General features: G+C 33.9%; 1 protein-coding gene across 1 annotated transcript in view; it reads left to right on the top strand.

Moving 5' to 3' along the window:
* Positions 1-825: 825 nt before the first annotated feature.
* The window catches only part of LOC106473722 (beta-1,3-galactosyltransferase 5-like), a 9,026-nt gene continuing 3,062 nt past the window's right edge, over positions 826-6,789 (top strand). The window contains exon 1 of the mRNA XM_013934399.2: positions 826-911. The gene's annotated coding sequence lies outside the window, so the exon portion shown is untranslated. The remainder of the gene's footprint in view (positions 912-6,789) is intronic.

Raw genomic sequence — 6,789 nt, 5'->3', positions numbered from 1 at the left:
TGATAGTTGTAATCCTATGGAAATAATACAGCATTGGTAACAGCTACATATTGATGTAATGTGTACCTTATATGAAGGCTGGTGGACCAGGATGGATGTCCACTGATGCAACGTACACGCGCACAAGAGAGAGATACATACTCGAGTACAAATACGCTTGATAGTTGTAATCCTATGGAAATAATACAGCATTGGTAACAGCTACATATTGATGTAATGTGTACCTTATATGAAGGCTGGTGGACCAGGATGGATGTCCACTGATGCAACGTACACGCCGCACGCACACAAGAGAGAGATACATACTTGAGTACAAAATACGCTTGTAGTAATGGCAGGGTAATAATTTTCAGTTTCATGAGATCAAATGACTAACATTTTGGAGCCTGCGTATCTAACCGAACTTCTGACCAATCGGAAACCAGGTTGTACAAGAATTTTCAATCCTGTTTGTTTTTTGTTGAGTATGATCAAATTCAATAGATTTAAGATGTGGAACGGTATTCCCCCAGTAGGATAAATATTCATTCGAATTATTTTATTAAATAAAACAAAGAATGGGGTATTTTGTCAGACATTATTTTTATATATATAAAAAGGAAATATCTATTGTACTTGTCCTGTTTTTTTTTTCATCGGACTTTGGAGCAAATTACAAAAAATATCACTCGATCGGAACTCGTTGATTTATCATGTTTGTGAGCACTCGTTGACTGCAGTGTCATTTGGAAGACTAATGGTTTGGGTACTCAAATCGTAACTTCTAGATGGCGCTGTGCATCCGACTAATACTTTATTTGCCCTCGTATTATTAGATGAATTCCTCTTTAATCTAGTGTTATAAGTCGTTTACCAAGTCCCGGATAGAATTACTCTGTTCCAATAAATAGATATACCCTTTCCACTAATAGGTAAGCTGTATTCCACTTAAAAATTTACATTATTGTATACTTGCATCTATGTCTGTATGAACCTATGATCCACTAGTTTTAATATTTACTGATAGTACTACTTTGTTTTATGTATGGGTGTGGGCGTCAAATACCATAGACAAGATGAGGAAGGCGCTGTTTAAAACGTTCGAGAAACACTACAGTAAATTATAGCATTATAACAAAGTTTGTAGTAATTCCACGTTTTTTTACTTAAACCCCAAATGAATCTAACTTGTATGTAGCTTTTAGTACGAAACCAGGAATGTTTAATTTGGATTACAAGCCGTTGAATGAAAAAAAAAAACAAACAATTTGGTAATGAATGGAACATTTTATATTTAATAAACTGTATAAAATTTAAATGTAGCAAAGAAACAGTTCCATGTATGTTAACAAATATTTGTTACATAGTTTTGCTGACTAAAGTAAGCAGTTGAAGATATAGCGAGCAACGTTTTGTTAGCAGATAGGCCCAGGGTCATGTTTTATATATTTTATTAGTACGATTAAAATATTTGTGTCTGTGAACAGAATACAACGGAATGAATGACCCATAAATTATTAGTACTCCCGTTGGTGTAACATACTACATAGAATAACATTAACACTTAGTGCAGAGGTGATGTCAGTGAGATGTTAAGTAATAGTGATGTTGACTGATAAGTGTTCAATATGCACTTAAGCGATTATAGTCGGTTATGCTTTGAATTACTGAAACAATACGGGAACAGATCCAACGTATCTTATAATAATAATAATAATAATAATAATAATAATAATAACGGTAATAACGAAGAACATAGTAAATAAAAATTAGTCTTAAAAAATAATGTGTTATTAATTCTTATTCTAAAAACCTGACTTGTAAACGATTGAAATAAATAACTAGCTGGAGTATCTGTCCCCTGGACGGAAGTTATGTAAATTCATCTTTAATGAAAGGTTATTTTGGGACATAAAGTTGCTTCCCTTGTATGCAATTGTAAAAAAACGCCCATAAAAACTACAAAACAAAACGTGAAACCGCAAATTTGTATGTACCTCCCCATGGACCCAACAAACCTTCAAATTTGGTGAAGATCTATCAACAGGGAGCGAAGTAGTGGTAAAAACACCCATAAAAACCGCATAGACCTAATGAACCTCCATACCAATTTTGGTGAAGATCCATCCACACCCTGAGTAGTAGTTATATGGACATGCAACAGATAGTACTATTATATATATAGACAGATAGATAACGACAATTCAATTTTTATAATCTGGTTCACACACTACCAGTTGTTCATAAGTAAATTAATATATATATATATATAATGTGTGTGTGTGTGTGTGTAGCCACTGTTATTTCTGTATTATTGCAGTCTGACTAATGGACCTTGGTATTAAGCGAAAGGCCTCTTAGTCATTGAATGTGGCAGATATAGTGTGTTTGACATATTATAATGCTTAGAACTAATATAATGTAGTTCTTTTCGGCGGACAGCGGTAAGTATACGAACTTACGACGCTGAAATCCAGGTTCAATTCCCTGCTGTCGATGTTTAACCCACTTCGGGAACGAGCTTGCTGGTTTGCAAGTTCTTGTAAATCGTTGTAAAGTTAATTGAAATAATAATAATAGTATACAACTAAAGTAAATAACCAGGTTTAAAAACACAAATAAAGTTGTGATATTAATTCTTACCCCAACTTTCCGATTTGTAAATGACAAATACAATTGAAAATAATTACAATTCATTTGGTATAATCTGGTTCGAACCGGAACAGTTGTTGTTCATGAAAATTGATGACTCATGGATCGTTTCACTTAATATCAACAGTGACACAATACCAACAGTGGTCTAGACGCAATGTATGACACAATACCAACAGTGGTCTAGACGCAATGTATTTTTTTATCATTAAATGAAGATATAGCCTAAAGATGCTTTGCGGGCTTTACGGCATAACCAGGTTTCATTCGCCCGAGCCCCTGGGCAGTTGCCCCCTGTCGGCGGGCCTGCCTATAACCCTAGCCCTTTCAAAAGGTAGATCACTCGGATTATTAGGTTTCCTATCTTTGTGTAGCGTGAATTACGATATAGGTGGCGATAGTGACCGTTTCTAGGGGGTAAGCAGTAAGATGCCTCATGGGCTTGTCGATTTAAAACAGTTAGTCACGTGGGTAGCGCATGCACAGAAAGAGAGAGATTACTAGGTCTTTGTTTTTGAGAGCCGTTGTTTCGATATTAATATCCATCATGATACGGATAAATTTTCCGCTTAGATATCGTTTCTGCTCAGACAGATTCTAAGATCGTAAAAGTGAATGTAAAAAAAGAATTACTCTACATGTGTCGTCTCCAGCATCGACGAAAAAAGAAAAGCCAAAAACTATGGGCATATAGACGTTTGATACATTAAGAACGACTGAAATAATAATTTGAGTAATAATCAATATGTATTTGTTACTTTATAGATTTAGTAGATATTTGTTGTTACTTTATTAACGTTTTTACGCTTATACTGTGAGCAAAAACGGCTGCTGCTATGATTTTATCTGGTTTATGAGCTCGTTGCTGTCCTAGTTTAGGTCCTTTGTTTTAATAAGTTCTTAAAGATTCTTAGAGACAGAGAAAAGGGGATCCCGTGCTGGCTCTCGACGCTCTTGGTTATAGGGTATCACATCTTTGTGTTAAATTGATTTCTTGAACTTACGTGTTTTTCTAACATCATGAATGTACTTAATGCTACAGTAATCTTTGCCAATGTTGACCGAGATGACTTTGTTTCCCTTGAATAATTAAAGACAAGAGAAACTTGATCTATGTTCTGAAATAAAACTAGCACAATGTAAATTAATGTATAAAATTTTACATATTAGGTAAGGGGACATAAAATACATGGTAACATACTTGTTAAAATGTACGTGTTGTATGGTTTGTTTTATTGCAGTGTAAAAACAAATACTGGGTGAAATACTTCGAAATCTGACATGATTTTTTTATGTAGCATGTAAATAAAATATTTATATACATAATATTTGTATGAATTTGTAGCTTTGAAAATAAGAAAGTAAATGCTTAAATGGGTAAAGAAAGGAAATATATATATATAAATTTTCTTTCTTTGATTTTCTTTGCATATCCAATCAGTTACTTAGGCTGTTGATACTTCATGTTAATACTGTTAATACACGGCCTAAGAAACGACGACTTCTTCACCACAAAGAAACTTAAGCACAAAATGATCTAACTAGGCCTATCTCATCTTGTTTCCTTGAATAAAATGCTAAAGCAAATTTTTTTAAAGCTCTGAAGAAAATCGGGACTAATTTTAGCAGAAAGTGTTCACACTAGGGCTGTTTTGTTCAAAATTCTTTCGACTTTCCTATTAAGGCATGCAGCCATACCATGTATTTCCTATTCCCTTAGTTTGAATATGTAACTTTTTTAAAAAATTTCTCTATATATGGGGCACGTTCTCTTAATGCATAGTCAGTCAAGGGAGCCATAAGTTACTCGCGCTCTAGTTACTCGTGGAACTTGGCCAGTTAACTAGAGTGTCACGTGTACTTTCTCGTGGGAAACATTTCTGTAATATCGAACATACTGAGTAGAAATTGAAAGTGATGTTTTCCACTGGCAAGTCGGGTGATGTCCCATGGATAAAAATTCCCTTGTTTTGAAGTGAGAGTGACCATAAGTCAAGTGGGTAAGGCTTGCATCCTGAGAAGAATGTCATCGTTATTACTATTATTATATAATGTCATGTTTTGTCAGCCTGGAACCATTCAATTCAACTTATCTACAGCATACGATTCAATATTCCAAAATAACAATATTCAATTACTCTCCAGTGAAGCCACCATACTACACACTTGTCCTTGTACTTTGGTTGTGTTTTCATATAAAGATTGTCTTCCTTTACGTCAAAGTTACGAGGATCCACATTATAGCTCTGCAACACATTTTCTGGCGAGCATCCTGTTATTTTGCGATTCCTTCCTAAATACGGGACTGTAAATTAATGAACCTGAGAAGGTTGCGAGCTTCGTACTGTGTTCAGAGAAATTTAGGAAAATCACAAACAATGTGTAATCAAATAAATAAATAACTGTTTCATTACATAACTCTGAAGTATTTTAATTGAATGGCACTATTCAGCTAAGAAAAAAATGTTTGACGTCACAACGTCAAAAGTTTGATATAAATAGTTTGCTTCGAATTTCCGCGCATAGAAATACCTTCAGATGCACATTTACATTGATCTTGAGACGTCATTAATCTCTACTGTTAGTATATACTAAAATTACACAGATTAAAAATGTACGAAAAGTGATTTGGATGATTTCAATAATTTGGTGTTTTTTATGGACCTGAAAATAAGCTTTGATTGGTTGTAGTTAAGCACAAAGCTATACAAAGGGCTATTTGTGCTCTGCCCACCACAGGTATCGAAACCCTGTTTCTAGCGTTGTAAGCCCGCAGAGATACCTCTGTTCCACTGGGGACAAAATAAGCTTTATTGATAATTATTGTGATGTATTGTTTGTTTTGTAGCTAAGCACAAAGCTACACAATGGGCTATCTGTGCTGTGACCACCACGTGTATCGAAACCCAGTTTTTGCATTATAAGTCCGCAGACTTAGCGTTGTGTCGCTGGAGGGCTATTTGATAATACATCTTTGTTCAGATCATGTATAAATCTTTAAAATCATACCTAGTTATTTGTAATTTGTATTGTATTTACCTCATAAACATAGGAACCATTGAAAATAATGGTAAAAATACAAGTTTGTTAGTCGGTGAAATTTCAGAAAAGCAAATCGAGCAGTTTGGAAGCATAGAATTGAGGTTCCTGTGACTGCAACTTACTGATGTTTTAGTTTTTGAGAATGTTCAGCAATTAATCACACAATAACAAATTTTTAAACAGTCGGAATATGAAAAGTGATATATACACCATCTATGAGTGCGTAAATGCATACCATTGATTTCTTTGTATTTTTATGTTTTGGGTAGTTATTATTACTATCTATTGAAGGATCGTGTAACAGTGATTTAATTTATTTTAGTCCAAGTTTTAGAAAAAAAAATGTGCCATTTTAGTTCATTTTACCTTTTATACTTGCAACAACCAATAGATTTTCACACCTTGTGTCATTTGTTCTCGGTAAAATACTATTCTGTTGTGAAACTAAACGGAAAGTTTCACTGTGTATTGCAGTTATAGGAACATGTACGTCTTTGTTTCAAAGCGAATTAATTTGCTCTGTTTGTACAATAAAAATAATGACGAATAAAGATTTTCAAACTTGCAAAAATTTACACTTTTTGTTGTTCTTGTTTGGTTTTGTAGCCGTGAGAAACGAATAAAAGCTCCTAACCAACAGTTTAAGATTATTGTTAGATGAAACGAATAAAAGCTTCTAACCAACAGTTTAAGATTATTGTTAGACGAAACGAATAAAAGCTCCTAACCAACAATTTAAGATTATTGTTAGACGAAACGAATAAAAGCTCCTAACCAACAGTTTAAGATTATTGTTAGACGAAACGAATAAAAGCTCCTAACCAACAATTTAAGATTATTGTTAGACGAAACGAATAAAAGCTCCTAACCAACAGTTTAAGATTATTGTTAGACGAAACGAATAAAAGCTCCTAACCAACTGTTTAAGATTATCGTTAGATGAAGGGAATAAAAGCTCCTAACCAACAGTTTAAGATTATTGTTAGACGAAAGGAATAAAAGCTCCTAACCAACAGTTTAAGATTATCGTTAGATGAAGGGAATAAAAGCTCCTAACCAACAGTTTAAGATTATTGTTAGATGAAAGGAATAAAAGCTTCTAACCAACAGTTTAAG

The sequence above is a fragment of the Limulus polyphemus genome, unplaced genomic scaffold, assembly GCF_000517525.1.
Source record: "Limulus polyphemus unplaced genomic scaffold, Limulus_polyphemus-2.1.2 Scaffold6442, whole genome shotgun sequence".
In the NCBI taxonomy this organism is placed as follows: Eukaryota; Metazoa; Arthropoda; class Merostomata; order Xiphosura; family Limulidae; genus Limulus; species Limulus polyphemus.
Note: the sequence above shows the minus strand (reverse complement) of the source record. Positions and strands in the feature narration are given on the sequence as shown.